Source organism: Leptopilina boulardi, unplaced genomic scaffold (assembly GCF_019393585.1).
Source record: "Leptopilina boulardi isolate dan_hultmark-lab unplaced genomic scaffold, ZJU_Lbou_2.1 LbouV2_386, whole genome shotgun sequence".
Taxonomy (NCBI): Eukaryota; Metazoa; Arthropoda; class Insecta; order Hymenoptera; family Figitidae; genus Leptopilina; species Leptopilina boulardi.
This window is the reverse complement of record NW_026137958.1, coordinates 489,476-510,108: the sequence shown is the minus strand read 5'-3', so window position 1 is coordinate 510,108 and position 20,633 is coordinate 489,476. Positions and strand designations below refer to the sequence as shown.

General features: G+C 26.3%; 2 long non-coding RNA genes across 2 annotated transcripts in view; one reads left to right on the top strand and one right to left on the bottom strand.

The window, feature by feature from the left end:
• LOC127288474 (uncharacterized) overlaps positions 1-17,494 on the bottom strand; it is a 52,065-nt gene extending 34,571 nt beyond the window's left edge. Inside the window, exons 1-4 of the long non-coding RNA XR_007844049.1 lie at positions 17,402-17,494; positions 17,113-17,189; positions 16,338-16,554; positions 15,910-16,078 (exon numbers count right to left, since the gene is read on the bottom strand). This is a non-coding gene — a long non-coding RNA (uncharacterized LOC127288474). The remainder of the gene's footprint in view (positions 1-15,909; positions 16,079-16,337; positions 16,555-17,112; positions 17,190-17,401) is intronic.
• Positions 17,495-17,796: 302 nt separating this feature from the next.
• On the top strand, positions 17,797-20,025 carry LOC127288399 (uncharacterized). Its single transcript, XR_007844036.1, has 3 exons — positions 17,797-18,015; positions 18,177-18,494; positions 18,686-20,025. It is a non-coding gene; the product is annotated as an uncharacterized LOC127288399 (long non-coding RNA).
• Positions 20,026-20,633: the final 608 nt, after the last annotated feature.

Genomic DNA, 20,633 nt, shown 5'->3' with positions numbered 1-20,633 from the left:
CACGTGAAAAGAAATGGCGCGAAAATTTTAATGGCGACGCCTCGCTCGTTTATAGATACAATAAACGTCAACAAGAGTTGGTTGTGCCTACCATTACACCGGTTTTTTTTTTTTCCGACGAGTCATTTTCATTCGAATGGTTAATGCCCGTGCCGTTAATTTTGCATCTTTGTGACATCGTCATCTGTGTGTATATGCGTGCATTGAAATTTTCTTACTCGGTCCACCCTTTTTTTTTTAACCGAGATATATATATATATTAAAATGCGCGTTTCCTATCACAGAGTGAACTTTTTGATGCAGTATAGTGATATTCAGATTTTATTCAACTCGTGCCATCCGTCGCCAAATTGTAGAAAAAGGGTCGCCTTTGTGTAATATTAAAATTCATCAAGGCACAGGATAAAATTAAAATGCATGAGGCTGTATAAAAATTTACTCCCGTCATGCTGATTTTGTATTTTATGTAATTTTCAACACATTTTGATATCATTTATTGTGGTTTAATAAATATAATATTAAATATATAATAAATTTAAAATTAGAATTTTTTTTAGTTAAAATTAATGTAAAATCAAATTGGTCAAATTGTATTTGGATTCATTATCAAAATTTAATCTTCCAACAATAATCATGCGAGAATAAAAACATCGGAGTTTCATTAATCGGATAGAATAGATATAAATATGTAATTAACATGAGACTTCACGCTGAGAAGGTAATGACAATTCGAATACAAAAGAAGTAGTATTAAAAATTCAGTAATGATTCAGCCATATATTGTAAATTAAAAAAAAAGTAGATAAATTAGTGGAATACGAAATATTTTTTTTAGAACATATTAACAACCTTGAAATATATATATTTAATTCTTCTAAACTCTGATCATCAGATATATCAGAATATATCTCATTATTTATTTAAAATTTTAATAAAATATCATTTCATTTTGTCTAATGTCAATAAAATTTAATATATTTTACTTGAAGAAATATAAAGTAATCCTATTATGAGCCATTTTAAGGTTATATTTTGATGTAAACAAAATTTGTATGAATGAAAAAAAAATTTCTCAGAGGATTTTAATTGACAATGGATTATATAATGGTATATACATATTTTATTTGAAACGATAGGTGCAATGAATCGTTAAATCTTTCTAATGTTGTGACTTGACGGTGTGATTACTTATTTACATAAGAAAGCGAAATGATCCCTAAAAGGCAACCCGTCTAATATTATCCAAAGCGCGTACATTGTCATTTAAATCGTTAAGAGAAATTTTTCAAAGCTGATCAAGATTAGTGATCTCATAAATACTCTTTTCTATACCACAAATTTCAATTGTATATAATCACCATAGCAATACATAAAAATGAACCCGCATTGTTTTTATCGTAACAATAAATAAAATCAAATTTTAATCACTTAATAAACATTAGTCTAAATAAAAATTAGGTCTTAATAGGTCAAATTTTGTCAGTCAAGTAATATTTTGCATATACTATGTTTATGTGAAAACAAATGAAATTATTTTCAATTGCAGTTGTTTAACTGTTTATTTGTTAATTTTAATATTTTCCACTGAGCATTTTGAAATACGACGACCATTAAGGAAGAAATAAGCAAGACTATAAACCACAACACTAAAATGCAGAGTCTTAAATGTGCGCAATTCTACATAACAGCGAATAGGGGTATATTATTCTCTAAACCACTATAAAACCGCGATGGGGATGAAAACTTTACGGGATCAGAATCCAATCTGAATACTTAACCCGACGAGTAAAACGACCCCATAGGGGTATGTAAATTGAATGTCTTTTTACAAAACCCAGGTATAAGAGACGAGAGAGAGATATGCGACTTTAGAAGAAAAATCCAGGGAAGGTTTACAAAGGGTGTAAACTCTCGTTTATTTATTTTTTTTTATTCGCGATTCATTAGCCCACCTGCATCGTTTTTTTTAAAAAAAACTTTTTTCTCTACACCAGAGAAATACGCTAAATGCGTCGTAAAGTGTTTCCAACCCCTTTTTTTTCATTAACACCCACCGTAAGCTTCATCAAGCAAAAAAAAATTTAAAGACCGTAAGGAGAAAAAAATTGCAGGATCTTGTCGACGTAAAAAAAAAAGGCGAGACGTTATAAATGACTTTCCCTCTAATTCAATAGAAATTTTTTTACGAGCTTTACAAAAAAAAAAAAAAAAAAAAAAAAATAACAATGTAAAGCTAATTGCGTGTTCTAGGCAAAATGGAAATTAAGTCAAATTAGAGAAAATTAAACGATAGTAAAAAAAAGGAACGTAAAATTGTATATTTTATATATCTCTCCATTTATGTAAATGACAAAATATTAAAAGGTTGGGACAAAAGGCCAATTTGGAAATTTAGGTCCTTAAAAAGAAACTTTAACTATCAAAATTTTAAATCACTGGGTTTTACAAATCGCGACTAGCGCCTGACTAATTTTAGGTTCCTGGAACAAAATGATCTCTTGAAAGGACCTTTTTATTAATGCCGACTAATGACGATCAGTTCTCATTTTCATAATGCTAGGTACAACATTTTATTAAACGAATTTCGTAGAATTTTATACAAAGTCGAGTCATTTAATAACCACACTTTTTGTATATATATATTACTTTATTCATACTTTAGTTATGGAAATTGCATAAAGTTTACATCAAATAGATGCAAGCATATATCGCCTTAAAATCATGTAATTTTTCTAATAACTTGTTCAACATTCAATTTTCAAAAATATATGAATATTTTACCATTTTTTTTTATACATTACATAAATTCTAATCAAATCGATTAAAATTATAAAGAAACAAAATTTATTTCTCAGGAGATTTTGCACAAAAATTTAATTTAAAAAATCGATTTTTTAAATTCTTATAAATATTGCCAAAACCGAATTGTTATTTAAGCAAATTTAATATTTAGCAAAAAATGTAAAAAATTACCCAAAATTTAAGTTAAAAAAAAAAATTGGAATTCTGAGAGAGAGAGATCGAGAGAACATAAAAATAGAACTATATATACCAAAAGGATTTTTTGCCGAATAGAGGGGAAGAAAAGTTAAACTTGATACGAAAGATATTAATCTTACACGCGACCGAAGACTCGAAGAAAAAATGACCTCCCGTAGGCGTTTTAGGGATCCTACGAAACAGAAGTGCTTTGTTCTTTGCCATTTCGAATACAATTCTACGAGTGGTCGTAATAAACCGGACAAAGGAACCCTCTAACCGATATATTTTTTGCTAATTACCCGCAGAGGTTGAAAAACTTTTTTTTTTTTTTTTTTTTTAATACACAGAAATACAGATGGAGACACAATTGTACATATGTGTGTGTATATGTATGTGTGTTTTGTGAAATCAAAAATCAAAGCGGAAGAGAAACTTTTAAAGTCAGTAATAATTGGCTGACTTGTCAAACTTGACTTCTGTAAAGCCGCATGTCTACTATATATACCACACGATTCACGATAGTTCTAGACCTCCCGATTTTGTAAATTAGTTCCAATTTAGACTTGATTTGTACGAAACATGTCAATAAATTTATGAATTTCGGTTAGTTTGAAAGAGAATGAAAAAGTATCCTCGCATCTTCTCGATTGGAATTGAAGGGAAAATATTATCAATTCAATAAGGGCATTTATATAAAGGGACGCATGATTATGATCTAAAAATCATTAGTTAGAATTTTCATTTTATGGAATTTCATTTGTAATAATTATTTTTGTGCCAAATTTTTATTTGCTCGAATTTTCATTTAACTTAATAGACATATTTTAAAGAATTTTTATTGGGTAGAATTTCATTGCATAGAATTTTCTTTCAGATGAATTTTTATTTAACCGAAAAATCATTTAACAGAATTTCTAATTGATAGAACTTTCATTTGTCCAAAATTGCAAATGGCCGAATAAACAATCGATAGAAAGATTTCGGCGCGATTTTTAAAATCAACCAATCACAATTTTATGGATAATTTTTGATTAACAATCGAGCGTCGATTGTTTGTTCGGTCATTTGCAATTTCGGACAAATGAAAATTCTATTAATTAGAAATTCTGTTAAATTGATTTTTCGGTTAAGTAAAAATTCTGTAGTATGAAAAATCGGTTATATTGGAAATTATATCAAATAATAATTCGAACAAATGAAAATTCATCTAAAAGAAAATTCTATGCAATGAAATTCTACCCAATAAGAATTCTTTAAAATGCCTATTATGTTAAATGAAAATTTGAGCAAATAAAAATTCTGATAAATAAAAATTCGAACAAACAAAAATTCTGTGGAGTGAATTTTCGGTTATATTAAAGTTATGTAATATAGAAAATCGTTTTGATGAAAATTCAGCAAAATACTAATTAGAACACAAAAATTCGGCTCAAAAATAATTATGACAAATGAAATTCCATAAAATGAAAATTTTAACTAATGATTTTTAGAACACAATCATGCGTTCCTTAAAAAAAATGTTTTAAACAACCAAAAGTTTTCGATGCGTCAACAAAATTATGGTTATCTTAATTAGGGATAACTTTAGTTGACACAACCAAAACATATGTGTTTGACTCAATAAAATAGAAAAAAATGAAGGAATTTTATTGTTTTAACCAAAGTTTGAGACAAAATTTTTTTAACGCAACAAAACAATTTCAATTTGACCTCAAATTTTCTGTCCAATAGAAATTCTACAAGGGAATTTTTGTGTAAAAAAAACGTTCTAATGTAAATAATTTAAAAAACAATAATTTCCAAAAAAAAAAATTACAAAACATCTGCAATTTTCAAAAAAATTGCTAAATAAATTAAAGTCCCTTTCTGACGAGTTGTTCTTAAATCTCGGTATATGCCGCGTTTACCGGTTGTAAATCCGAAAGAAAGATCTTTTAAAAGACATAAGCGAAAAGGAAGGCGAATGCATTGGATGAAGAGTGGTTTAAAAGTGGTGGGATAGGAAAACCAGAAAGGAGAGGGTAAAAAAGCAAAAGGGCCCGTAAAAGGACCTGCCGAAGGGGGGAGGGGGTGGAAGAGAGCCTCCGGGTGCGGGTGTCATTGTTGATATATACAACGCGGTAAGTATACGATAAGTAGACCCCATAAATTCGACCAATCAGATGAGCCGCCTCAGAGAACGCGGTTCTATCCTTTGAAAAGGATTTACTTGCGTGTTAGTAATATACAGATCGGTTCATATTACCGCAGTCATATAAGACGTTTTGAAAATCTCGTTAAAGTTATGTTCCTCACGACCAATTTTCAAGTGATTTTTTTGTATTCTTTATATACAATTTGTATGAAATTTTTCATTCATGTCAACCTCGATGCCAACACATTGCAGCTAAATTATGGGAAATTTTCTTAAATACATACATGTATGAACGCCAAGGGGAAACAAATTTGCCAAATTTTTCTCCAACAAAACTTTTAATTTAACCAAATTTTGATTAAACGGAATTTATAATTCAAAAACAATACTTATAATTGAAAAATGAATTGGGATTTATAAACTAAATGTAGGCTTAAACATTGTTACTTTTTTTTTTCATCGCAGACAGTATATATTTTATTATATTAGGATATACAATTCTTAAGCTTAAGTTACTGGAATTCTTTGCCTTTTAAGGTGCTTCCCTCAGGCTTTTGTGGGCACCATGAGGGGCAAGAGCTTCCACACAGAGAACCATAGTGGTTGACGTGCGTAATTTCTGCACGTGCGAAAATGACGTCACACGACACGCAGCTGCCATATGCAGGCGGTTTTCTCTCTCTTTCTCTCTTAGAAGAAACCAAAGAAACAGAAAAAAAAGAATTTTTTTTTTTAAATGTATAGACTTTGGCACACAAGAGAGGCAGGCTGTCTCATATGTTACAGAGTGCGCTATGCACTTTAGGACATTTGATACCATAAGTGTGTATCGCGTGTGCTCAAGTTTATACAGTAACGATAAATATTGTTTTCACATTTTCTCACTACTTTTTTTAAAAGAAGAAAAAAATCTTTCATATCTACAATAAACTCTTTAATAATAAATAATTTCGGAAAATAACGTTTAAGCCGAGACAAATATTTATAATAATAAAATTAAAGATATGCCGCGATTGAGAATTTAATTACCTTCGCATCAATACTTGAATAATTCAGGTTATAAAAGATAAAATATCACCAACATTAATTTTTTTTAATAAGACAATTATGGATATAAATTAATTTAATAGTTGTGTACCAATTACATTAATTTCAACATTAAAATTGATTGTATAAAAATTATATATGCGAAATGAAAAAAAAAAAATATCCCAAATTTCAATAAGTTTCACTTAACTTTTTTTTAAACATTGCCATAAAATATATATATATAATTCTCATAAATATATAGTTGAGTTAATCGTTCAGGTGAGTTCTGTTTTAATGAGAGCCGTCGAACCATAAGATATCGCGAAAAAAATATGCAAAATAAGCGTGAATTGTTAATCTTGAAACGAAACATCCTAGTGATACTATATACACTCAGGCGTCAAGCTGATAATAATTCAGCATCGTTAAATTCTGCCGGCACATTAGTAATCCATAGAACTTTTAAAAGACCCTACGGCACCATAGTATCTCTTCTCATTAATTGCAATTAAGTAAATCCCCTTGGCCCCCAATGATCCATTATATCGCATTTATGCACTTTTCGCATGCCGATGAGAACCTAAACTTTTTTGCGTAATGTATTTTACGCATATGGTCAGCTACACGCGAACCGATACCGAGCCCACGCACCTCAATAATATTCCGTTCCTCAAGTCCTAACTGATAAGTTTTTATACTCTCATTTTAATTTTTTTTTTTTAATTTAAACATAAATTAGCTTCTTTATTCAATTTTTTTTAAAAAGACTAGTTTCCTGTATACCTATAGTAAATTATTTGTCATTTACTTTTTTCCGAAAAAAATAATAAAAAGAAAAATTTACGTTTTATAAAAAATTATATAATCGGGATTTTAATTTTATAATGAGAATAAATAAACACTAAAATTAATTTGATTGAATTTTCTAGAATTTCGTTACCTAAAATTTACTTTCAGTCGAATTTTTATTTCTTCGAATTATTAATTTAGAAATTTAACCGAATTTCTGCCAGAATTTTTAGTTAATCGAATTTTCATTTTACAGACTTTTTATTTCATCGAATTTGAATTTGACAGAATTATTATATTCACACTTGAATTTTCATTAGGCATTGTTATTAAAAAGAATTTTTATTTTACAGAAAATTTTACAAATAAAAATTCTGACAAACAAAAATTCGGCGTTTTAAAAATTCTGGAAAATTAAAATTCAAACAAATAAAAATTCGGTTAGAAAAAAATTTTCTCTAATATTTTTTCTGTACACTGAAAAAAAAATTTTATTTGATTAAAATACTAGATTACTTGAGTATTATGAAATAAATATTTATTTGAACCAAATATAATTTTTATTTGAACCAATAATTTCTGTATTTAAAACAAATACCATATTTAATTGATACAAATAATAATTATTTGATGCAAATAAATATTTATTTTATAATTCTCTCTAAATCTGAATTAGTAAAAATGTTCACTAATTTCAATAAGTAACTCACTTTTTGCTTCTCAATTAGTAAAATTTTACTAATTATTAGTAACTTTTAACTAATTCTAAAGCAAAAAGTAAGTCACTAATTTAAATTAGTAAACATTTTTAATAATTCAGATTTAGAGAGTAGTCAAGTAATCGACTATTTGAATAAAATTTTTTTCAGTGTAAAATAAAAATTCTAAGTAACAATTCTGTAATTGAAATTCGGTTAAATGGAATTTATGAAATTTAAATAATAATTGGAATAAAAATTCACCTGAAAGTAAATTCTATAATGAAATTCTGCCAATGGAAAATTTTATCTAATTAATTTTAGGGCTAATTCATGCGTCTCGTTTAAAAAAAAAATTCTTACTCGATAAATAACGATTAAAATTAAAAAAAAAAAATTTCTCCCAGCTGAGGCGAATATAGAATTCAAAGACAAGTAAAATATTTATTTTAAATTGAATGAGGTTAAAGTAATATTAATTGTAAATTGTGTTCTCGTTTCAGTTTTTGATGGTTTGAAGGTGCAGCTTCTCCTTCAAAGATATATTAACGTATTTAAGATGGTACACCCTTGGGCACGTTCACCGTTACACCTGCGTTGGGGCGCTGAGCGCTGACAATTACCTGACGATCGATGGATCGCCCCAGGTACGATTTGCGAATCGCGATATATACAACCACGCAAAATCCCGAACGCACTCTAATGTGTATATGTATATATTTATATATGTTGAACCCCCCATTGTCAAGTTGAGAAGAGAAAAGAGCCACGCCACGTATTATAAGGTAAATTGCTGGTAATCACCCACCATTTATTTGCAGGAGCACTCACGATTCACGTCAGTTGCCTGTTTTTATAGGGCAAAAATTTACAGGGTCCATGTGTGGCTTCAGGCTCAAAAAGCGCATGCTTTCAACATTGTCTTACAATTTTTGACAAGAAAAACGTCTCACGTGATTCATGCAAAATTTTACTTGGCACGCACAAATCGTGCCGCCATGTACCAACCGAATATATAATGAAATTCAATTTACGAACTACTTTTTCTATTAATCTTTCATATTTTTTTTTTTTATATTTTTTGAAAAAAAAATTCAATGGCTTCCCTCTTTATTATTTAATTTAAATCAGTAAAATAGCCACAAGTATACGCGATACTGAATCATTTAGTACACTGAAAAAAAAAATTCATTCATTCAAATACTCGTATCAAATAATTTTTATTTGAAGTAAATAAATTGTATTTGAACCAATAATTTCTGTAAATACTACACTGAAAAAAAATTTATTTGATTCAAATACTCGATTACTTGCAATTATTATTTAAGTCAATTAAATGGTATTTGTTTCAAATACAAAAATTATTGGTTCAAATACAATTTATTTAATTTAATTAAAAATTATTTGGTTCAAGTAAATATTTATTTGATAATACTCAAGTAATCGAGTATTTGAATCAAATAAATTTTTTTTTCAGTGTATTTAATTGATTCGAATAAAAATTATTTGGTTCAAGTATAAATATTTATTTAATAATAGCCAAGTAATCCAGTATTTGAATCAAATAAATTTTTTTAATATTTCCCTCAGTTTCATAGTTAAAATTTCACTAAACGAATCAATGAATTTTTATTATTTATAGTTTTAGACCAAAAATTTTTAGATTTTAAATATAGATCGAATAATTAAATATAAAATACGTTAATATATCTTTGGGAAAAAGAGGCTCAAATTTCAAAACCTATAAAAGAACACAATTAGAATATATGAATAGAATCCTTTAGTATCTGTTTTTCAATTTGTTTCAAAGATCATTATCGTTTAAATTTATCTCCGAACATAAAATTTTCAAATTCAAAAAAAAGTTTTCAAAAAGTAAATACTTCAACATAAAAACTAAGTTTATATGAATGATAATTAATTTTTCTTAGTTTAAAAAAAAAGTATATTATCACTTGAAATATAAATTAAAGTTAATAAATTATAATTCACTGTATTATAAACGTTTCTAAATATAAATAAAGGTATATATAAGAAATGAAAAATCGAAGTAACAAATTTATATGAATTATAGCCGGTTCAACTCGACCTTTTAAACATAAATATCATTAAATAAGTAGACATTGATAGATACATATTGTGAAAAGTGTTTGATTCTATTATTCAAAAAAACTTTATCCCTTATCAGTGTAAAAATAATAAATTTTTCCATGAATTTAATCCGCCTCATTCAGATTACGCGCGCATTTCATAGTGTGAAGTAATTGTGCCATAAATTGTAATAAAATTGCTTACAATTATGGACCAATCTCTAACTATCTCTCTCTTTCGCATAAGAACTTAAAATTATGAGTCAAGTTCTCTCGCAAAATATTAACTATATACGATTTAAGTATTTGCAATTAATTTTCTTTGACAATGCATTCATTAATTGAAATCAGATATAAAGTTTATTACTTTTCCCTCTCACGTTTAATAACATCACAAATTATTATATAACTATTTTTATAATGAAATATTAAAAAATTAAATATTAAAATAAAATAAATGGATGAAAATATAATTTTAAAAAAAATTCTATCAATCTAAAAAATGCTGTAACATTTTTTTTTTGCTTGTTTTTTATTTACTGAAGAATATAAAAGAATGTCTGGATGACTGTCTACCGTATAGAAATAACCCTTTTGAGGTGACACAAAAGGCGTGTTTCATACAAAGAAAGCGATATCGTGTATTTTGCTATGAAGACCGACTGCAAATTTGGTTGGGTTGAAACGATGGTGCCCACGCATCGATCAGGGACCTAACAGTGTCGAGTATTAACGATTATATATAAAAAAAAAGAGAGAGAAAAAAATAAAAAAAAAAACGTTACAAGGAAAAGGGGGAAAGAAAAAAGGGCCTAATAAAAAAGAAAGTTATTCTTAAAAGTAACATAAAAACAGCAAAGTGCCACACAAGCACCCACGTGGGTTCAAAAAATGTAAAAAGCAATTTTATCGTTTCTCATCTTAAATATAAAACACAAACAAATTTTTTATTACTGCACTCAAGGCAGAAATTTCTAGGAAAGAAAGAAATTTTTCAAGAGACAAATAAATTTCAATAAATTTAGAGAATTTGCTATAAAAAATTGGTTAAATAAAAATTCTGCTGAATAAAAATTGTAATTTGTAAATTCGGCTCAATATTTTAAAAAAAAAATTCTAATTCTAAATATATTTTACAACTACTTTAAATAAAATTAATTTAAATAAAATTAATTTATAAAATAACAAATTTTGTAAACTTTTAAGTTTCTTTTTACCCCGTACAGAAACTTTTTCAAGAATGGAAAAATTCGAAGCTAACATAAAAAAAGAATTCTCACCTTTTTTCATTATGTATATATTTGAATAAAGAAATTGGTAGAATGTATTTTCGAGGAGGAATGCTTCAAGTGCGACTCTTTTGGAATCACACTTGACCAAGAGGATTTTGAAGCGAGTCAAATCTTTAAGAAATAGTGAATGAATTGACACAACACAAAGTCTCACCAAGGTGCTCTCTTCACACAAGGTATAAAACTCATTGAAACTACGTTTCTTTACTTAGAATCGATGGATCTGGTCAAAATGCTTGAATGAAATTTTCTAGTGGATACTACAAGAGCTAGAATTTTTTTTTTTTTTTTTTTACTCTAGTGAATGAAAATCACACTTTTGCAGAATGAAAGAAATGCAAAGACGATTTTGTGGTGAGAAAAAAAAAATTAGACAAGGCCAGATGTTGCCAAATTTTTAACTACTATTTTGTTCAAATTTTCCCGGAAAATATGCTTCCAGTAACGTTTTCACGCTTTTTGAAGTATATATTTTTATTTTATGATGAATTATATATTAACAAATAATATTCTCAAATGATTAATGTATCGCGTTAATAGATGTCAAATAGTTTCAAATAGTTTATTTAAAAAGTAGCAAAATTAAACGCGAGCCAAATTGAGTATTTAATTGTTTGTTATAAAGAAATTAAAGATTAATATTATCAATAATAATTTAATTTATTAGAATATTATTACATATTAAATGATAATAATGAAAATTATATATGTTTACAGGCCTCGGATTATACGACTTTTTCCGACTTTTTTTCAAAAATACGACTTTTATCGACTTATTTTAATTAAATGCGACATTTTTTTTACATTTGAAAAAAAATGTAAATAAAATACATTTTTTTAGTATAAAATGTAGATCTTCTTCAGATCTTCTTCAATTCAATTATTTAACAAATTTTGAACTAAAATGATTCTTCACTAAATTAATTATTTTTAATAATTTTAATGAAATACATCACAAATTCAATTATATCAAAATTATTTTTCAATTAAAATTTTTATGAAATTTAACAATTGTTTATAATTTAAAAAAATATATATCACAATAAAATTGCATTATTTTTTAAAAATTTCAATTCAAAATAAACTAAAATTCAATTATTACCCGAAATTTTAATTCAAAATCAATTAAAATTCAATAAATATTAAAAATTTTCAATTTAAAATTTAATTATTTACCAAGTTTTCAATTTAAAATGAAATAAAATTCAATTATTTTCTAAAATTTCAATTGAAATTCAATTCAATTATTTTCTAAAATTTCAATCCAAAATCAAGTAAAATTCAATTACTTTCCAAAGTTGCAATTTAATATTAATAGAAATTCAATTATTTTCCAAAATTTCAATTCAAAATCAATTAAAATTCAATTATTTTGAAAAATTTTAATTGAAATTCAATTATTTTCCAAAATTTCAATCCACAATCAAGTAAAATTCAATTACTTTCCAAAGTTGCAATTTAATATTAATTGAAATTCAATTATTTTCCAAAATTTCAATTCAAAATCAATTAAAATTCAATTATTTTGAAAAATTTTAATTAAAATTCAATTATTTTCTAAAATTTCTATTCAAAATTAATTATCCAAATTTTCAATCAAAAATGAACTTCAATTAAATTATTATCCAAAATTTCAATTAAAATTCAATTATTTCCCAAAAATTTTCAATTTAAAATCAAATAAAATTTCATTATTCTCAAAAATTTGAATTCAAAATTAATTGAATTTTCAATAATTTGAACTTAAGAGCATCTAAAATTTAATTATTTCTAAAATTTTTCATCGAAAATTTTTTTTTTTGAAATTTAATAATTTCAATTATAACTCTAAGGAAATTCAATTATTTTTGACTATTTTAATAATATTCTTTGAAATTTCAACTATCTGAAACCATTTTTCAATTAAAAATGATTTTCAAATTATTGTATTTTGTCCGCATTTTCTAATAAATTTTTAGTGAAATCATCTAAAATTTTAATTACAAAACACTTAAAGTTTCAATTAATTTCAAAAATCTCAATTTTAAATCTTTGAAAATTCAATTAAATTCAAAAAATGTTTTACAAAAATTATTTGATAAATTATTTTTAGTTCTGTAAAATTTAATAATTGTTTGAAAATTAACAATATCTTTTGAAATTTAATTATTTCTATAAATTTCAACTTTAACCCTTCGAAAAGGATTATTAAAAAAAAAAATTTTTATTTAAAAATATGTAAAATATTTTTGTTAAAATAAAAAACAAATCCACTTTTTTTTTGAATATAAATCGACTAAAACGACTTTTTTTGTGTCTTTAAGTTGATTCGAGGCCTGTGTTTTTATAATTAATATTTAATAGGTATTCGTTGGCCCCTGGTACCATAAAAATTAATTTTTAAAAATTAATTTTTTTCAAATTACTATCTTCTACGAAATTTCCTGGCGCATCCTTTTTCTCATCATAAATTTTTTGTATTTGTATACAATTTTTGAATCAATATACAACTTTAAAAAAAAATTCGTTGGTAAACGTTGTGTACCTCAGCTTCGTGAATTGAATTTTCGAATTTGGAATTTTAAAGAAACTTATTTCGAAATTTGGAAACACAATTATACAACTTTGGCACAAATGAGAAAAAGAAGTGTCAAAATTTGTCACGTCATAAGATTACTATTCAAAAAAACACGTGAAATCAGAAAAGGCCAAGTTAGGACAGAAGGACAGACCAAGCATTTTATTATTATATAATAATTATTTACGTGAAAATTTGGAAAAAAAATAATTAACTTTTGAGAAATAACAGTAAGAGTTGATTTGTCCATTGTAAAACAAAAAAAGTAGAACAAACATAATTGTTTTTCTTTTTATAAAAAAAAAAGAGGAAAACCACTTAAAGCCTGCACTTGAAAATGGGGGCAATTTTTGTACAATATTTCTGCTTGTAAAAAACTGAAGATATAAACGAGGCTTGAGATATTCTTGAAAAAGTACCTTGCATCCGGTGCTCTCGACATTGAAAAGATGAATTCAATATATATATATATAGGCAATAAAAACACATCCAATGACTTTTATACTCATATAATATATATATAGTATTGGACCCAAAAAAAGGTATATAGCCGCAAAATAGTTGAGGCCAATTTCTAAATATCGAAGGGGACAATTACTTAGCCAATAATAATGGCCATCACAGTCAATTCTCACTGAACTACACGCATTGTATTTTTCAACTACCACTGTGCCTAAGGTGTTAGCCGAATCCCAACAAAATTGTACAACAAAGTGGATACGCTGGCAGATGTTCCATCTGTCAAAAATGAACTTTAAGCATCAATGGACCCGAAAAACGGAGGCTCATCCTTTCCAAAAATGATTTTCATTCATTTCTTTTTTTTTCACCTTAATCAGTGGTTCTCTTGACTTTTCAGCATCTTCAAGAACAAAATTATACTTGTAAAAAAAATTGTAAGAAAATATTTTTACGTGAAAGATAAATTGTTACAGGATTTGGAAAATTCCAAACAAAAATCATGGAAATTTTTTTTTATTTTATGTCCTTGTAAGAATCTTCTAAAACAAATTTTTTTTAAATACTAGTGTACTAAAAAAATTTTAAATTTTAAATAAAAATTGAAAAATAGACAAAATTTTGGTGACTATTGATATTGCAAAATTTAAAAAATTAAAATTAATTATTAAAAATTAAATATAAAAAAAAATTTGGAAATAGAATTTGAGAACCTCTATAGAAAATGCCAAAACCTTGTGGAAAAAAAATGAAAGCAATATAATGTGTCGTCCCAAGTCAAATGAATATAATAGAGTCAAAGTGAAAAAAAGGAAACGCCTTCCAACTCTCTCGAAATTCGAGTGCACTCAAGTTTAAATTTTCAGACAATTGTCAGGTAATATGTTCACTCTAAAATTGTCATTTATCGAAAATTTCTGATAATATAAGAATTAAACGATTTTCCAATTTTGTATGCAGTCACCGCCTCCACAAAACTAAAATAATAATAATCTATTTTCAAATATTTTAAAAATAATTATCGCACATTAAAAAGTCTGAAAAAATTATCATTATTAATAAATAATAATAAATTAATTTTTTTATAAATATAATTATTTATATATTAATAAATATCTCAAAAAATAATAATTCGACTTTTTGTATATTTTTAATAAAATAAAATTTCCTAAATGTTATACCTAAACGACATTCTTTAGAACAGAGAACTTTTTTACGGAAGTGCTTTAATATGTCGAATGAAGAAAGAAGTGATTCACCTCGAAAATTCGCGGGACTCAAGACAAAAGAAACTTTTCTCAAAAAGGGAATAGAAAAAAAAAGAAAGAAAGAAAGAAGGAGTTAAAACATGCAAACCTTTTCTGCGGTCGGGCAAAGATGTTTGGCATATTTGTCACATTCGAATAATTCTAAAGAGGTGCACCTGCCTGAGGTTTTGGCAAACACGAAATTTGTGGGGACCCCAAGAATGGATGTATCGGTAGCGAAAAGTGCGATAACTTTTATTCGTTTATTTGGGTTGCCTATATCTGTATCCCTAATCGACCCAATACAAAATGAAAAGGCGAACGAAATTCTCTGGAATTTTGCAAAGCAAAATTGTATCGCGATACGACTCTCGAAATTCAATAATATATTTTTTGTTGTATACACCCACACATAAATGATCGATTTAAATGTCGTTAACAAATATAATATCTTTATTTGATGACCTAATAAAATATTCATAATCTATTTTAATTAAAAACAGATTAAACTTTTGGTGAAAAAAAAGTTTAACTAAAATTTGTAATTATCACACAAAAAAAAATTACTTAAAACAAAAATGTTTTCCTTTAATGGAAAAAAAATTGTTAAATTTTGAATAATTAAAATTTACCTTAATTAAAAATTACCATTGGTTGATTTTTTTGAATATTCTGGAACACACTGACTCTAAATTTAAAAGTACAAACCCGCACTGACTCTAAACTTCAAAAAAAAAAAAATCTTGCTTTTTATTTCCCTATAAAAGTGGTGGTTTCTGCTCCTCGTTTTCTAAAATAGCACTGAAAAAAAACGAAACATGTATTAAATCAAAAGCTGTAAAAAATAATACAAATTTTTTGTAAAACTATTATAATTATAACAATTGATTATATAAATATCATGAATTATTATAATTATTATTTTACCATCATGTATTTATTATAATTATGTTTTATAATTAATATTAACAATAAACAATCATGAATTAAAAAATGACTAATTAATAATTATTAAAAATAGTAATTTATAAATTAATTATAATATTTTAATTATATTTACCAGAATAGCAGATTCGCTGCGTTCATTATGCGATCCTTTTTAAGCCATTTAGCCCCCGGAGATCCCTACTCTTAAATTACATTTCCATTGTGAAAAATGGAAATGTAATTTTGCGAATAGACCGGGTTTTAAGTAGCCTACAACTTTTTTTTTTTAACGTTGCAAAAGGATCACACTGTGCCATTTCTTTGTTCGGTGCAGCCATCAATGAAGAAAGCTGAAAAATAAAAAAAAAATTGTAAAAAAAAACAATGTTTTCTGTAAATATTTAAAAAATTGTTATATTTTTTTATAAATAAAATTTAATAATTTACACTATTAGCTATGATTATTTAAAAATATTAAATAATAATTTAACTTTGAAAAAATTAAAAATAAATTATTTATAAGACATATTCGAAAAAAAAAATTTCCCGTTAATGCTAAACTTTTCCTGTGAAGTTAGTATATATATTAATACAATGATTTTGTAGAAAATGCTCGATATTTAATAGAAACATCAACAAAATATTAGGGATGCATTATCTAAGTGGAAACTTTCATATTTTTAATTTATTTTACAACATAACCTTAAATTCCATGGCATTAATGTTGTAAATTTTATCATCCCTTTATATATTCTATCAAACGATGCATAAAATTGCTTAAAAAAGGCAAAGATCGATTTTTTTTTCAACAATTTGTAACCGTTATAAAAAATTTATAAATATACATACGAGATAAAAAAAAATTTGATTTAAATAAGATTTCTCGTATTATATTAATTATAACTTACCATTGCTGCCAATTATCTCCTGCCATGAGGATATATATATTCATCTATCCAGTATGACTACAAAACAGTAAACGAAGCTGAAAAAATAAAAATTTATTTATTTTGCAACAATAATGGAAACAAAATGGACGCCAATGTTGGCAAAAAGACAATTTTTGCGACCATTGACCTTTATACATATTTATCAGATATTAACCAATTTTTGTCAAAATTTTCATTAAAATCGAGTTACCCAACTCATATAACAATAAAAATACACAAAATTCTTAAATATAATAAAGAAATTTACCTTTTTTCGATGAAGAAATGAGGAAGACACTGGCAAACCGCCACTTTCAGGTACAGGCGCTGCAAGAATAATCGCAGCAGGGGAGCTATGCTCTGATTGGCTGAAAAATGAATCCAACGAATTTGATTGGAGGACATGTTTCTATCCGAATATTCCGTTAACAAAAATGTTAAACAGTTATTAAATAATAATTACATTATTAAAAGACAATTTTTACTTTTATATCGTATTATATTTTATTAAGGAAGACTTGAAGCACTTTATATTATAATTCAATCTATTAAATTTTATTCATTTCGATTATTTATTAAACTATTAATTGTTCATTTGACTAGTTGTGTCACATTACTTTTTACTTCCGGTTGCGCAAAAAGTAACGAATTTGTTTTGCGCAGACAGTTTATTTACCTTTGTAAAAGATTTAAGAATATTTTTGTCAACTGCTCATAGTAATTTACGTGATACTTTTTACATTTGTTTAAAATATATTGTTGGCAATTATTTGTTAAGGGTAAAAATACCAGAAGCCCTAATTTTTGTTTATATATCTATTACTGAAGGTTATAAAAATCAACAAACTAAGATAACCTCAAAATTCGTGTTTTTCTATTTTCGTGAGTTAATTAATTAAAAATTCAATTTAAGAAAATTTTAGAATGTTCTATACATTTTTTATTAAAACCAATTATAGTATTAGAGGAAATTAACCTTTTGGATATTGATTATGAATCTAAAAAAAGACTTGTTTTGCTTATAAGGTTGATTTTGTTTTCAGAAATTCACGGTGGACCCAAACGATGAAATAATAAACCATTCATCTTCCCTCTGATCCGGTATCACAAATAGGCAATTCGTATACAAATGTAATACTCAAGTGGCAACACTTCATAACAAAGCGATACGAAAACTGGCTCAAAAATCGAGCACCCCTATAAAGTTCCTTTCCCCAAAGAGTATACCCCATGACAATCATGGGACAAGGTGGCTCTTTGTAAGTTTCGATAACAAGTGTAACGGATTCAAGAATCATCGAGGGGTGAAAAATAACCACAATTTTTTTTTTTTTTTAAGAATGACAACGTCTTCTCCGTCTGTGAGTATGAATATGAACTCCAAAAAGATATATATATACTTTATAAAAAACAGTTTGTATAAATTTATATTTTATTTTATTAAATAATATAAATTAATTTTAATTCGTTTACTATTTTTATTTTTAAAATTAATTTCCTATTAATTAATGCTTTATTTAGTTCTCTATGGTAATAATTTTTTATTTCACAGAGGAATAAGCATTTTATTTATTTCAATGAAAAACAAAGGATTTTGATTGAAAAAGTTTATCAAAATTTTATATTTAAAACAAGTTTTAAGAAGAAAACGTTTTATCATCTTTTCAAAGGAATAAAAATGAAGATCATAAGTGGTCTTTAAAACTTGATGAATTTGGCAATTCAAATTTGACATTTGACACTTAATAATCATGAATCATTTTTGGGGAGACACCCATTTTTTGAGATTATGATCTAAGTAACTCTCAATGTTAAGAGGTCAGAAAAAGGATGATACCCCACTCGAAGAACTAGTTTCGTAACTGCGGTGATAATTTTACGAATGATGGACGAAATAAATATTCAAATTTAATATTAACCCCAGCTCAGTTGCAAAGGGGGTTCAACTGACTTTTTATGACAAGTGTAACGTACACATTTCAGTTTCATCATATATATATATATACACTGTCTCCTGGAGGTAATGAATTATTCCAAAAAAAGGAAGAATACTGGTTATGTATTTTTTTGAGTCTATCTCTTTTTTTTGTCACTTGATTCATTCTATACGGATTCGTTCAACTGCATAATTTGTATCTTTCACGAGTTAATTCTAATGTAAATAAAATTCACAAAAGATATGTCAGTCAGTCTATGTTCACATCTGTGACAAAATTGCAAAATTAATATGAATTTTTTGACACATCGTTGAGAAGAAAAAAATGAAAAGACTTTTTTTAGAAGTAAAACAATTACGAAGCAAATTCAAATTGGTTAATGGACTTCTTTGGAGAAAAAAAAATGAAATAATTCTGGAAATTTGTTTTTACAAAATTTGGAATTTAATGAAATTCGAGCTGAAGTTAATATTTAAATTAAATGCAATCTATTTTGAAAAATAATTTCAATTGTTTAAAAGCAATGAAAAATTGAGATAAAATTTCTTGGGAAAATATAGAAAATTATTACACAAATAAAACAGACTGTGCGGTAATTATTTTAAAAATTATTATTAGAATTTCTTGTCTTTTACGCAAAAATAATAGTGACATACCTTTTCGTGACACCTCATCTGTCATTATGAGCCAGCAAGCTCGTCTGAGTGTCATTAAGCTTCATTTACAATCCACACCTTATTATGCATAACTTATGAAAAAAAGCCGCTAACGATGCTGAGCCAGGGAATCGAAAAAAAACTACTTAACATCACATCCCCCTTGCAATCGCTCATGATTTCTCTCGTTTTTGCTCATCAATTTAAATCCGTTTTTTTCTCCCATGCTCTTCAACAATGCACATAAGATATTCTCTCAAGAGTTGCGAGAAGAAAAAAAACAAATATATTCTCCAACCCCTCCGCAAACAAAATTTTTATTATCATTGAAATTTTCTTGTCTGGAAAAAAAAATTTCTTACAAAAATTTCTGATTTAAACATAAATTCTTAGAATTAAAAAAAATATCATATTAACATAAGTTTTCAAAAAAGAAACAAATCAAATGAATTATATATTATAAAAATAAATAAATTTTATAAAAATCATAACTATAAAAAAATTCCTTCACTTTAAAAGCATAACATTTAATTAATAAATATTTTATTATTATATATAATATAAAATTTATCTTCCCTTACAAAGTTTGCCTGTAAAGGTAAAATCAAAGTCGATTAAATCTCGATTCTTATATATGAATTGTGCTCAAGAGCGATAATTCTAAAGTGTAACCATATCACTTTGTAAAATTTAAATTCGGTACACTTCCAAAAGATAGATTTGAATAGAGCAGAACTCATAAAAAAATCATAATACTCTTATAAATCAAATACAGGTCAAGATATCCTCGATGAAGGCTTCATACGAGTCATAAACCATCCCGTATGCGCGACGAATTTGTAATATTTTATGTGTGAGCGGTTAAACTAACAATCGCAAATCTTAAAGAATTAAGGGCTCATATATA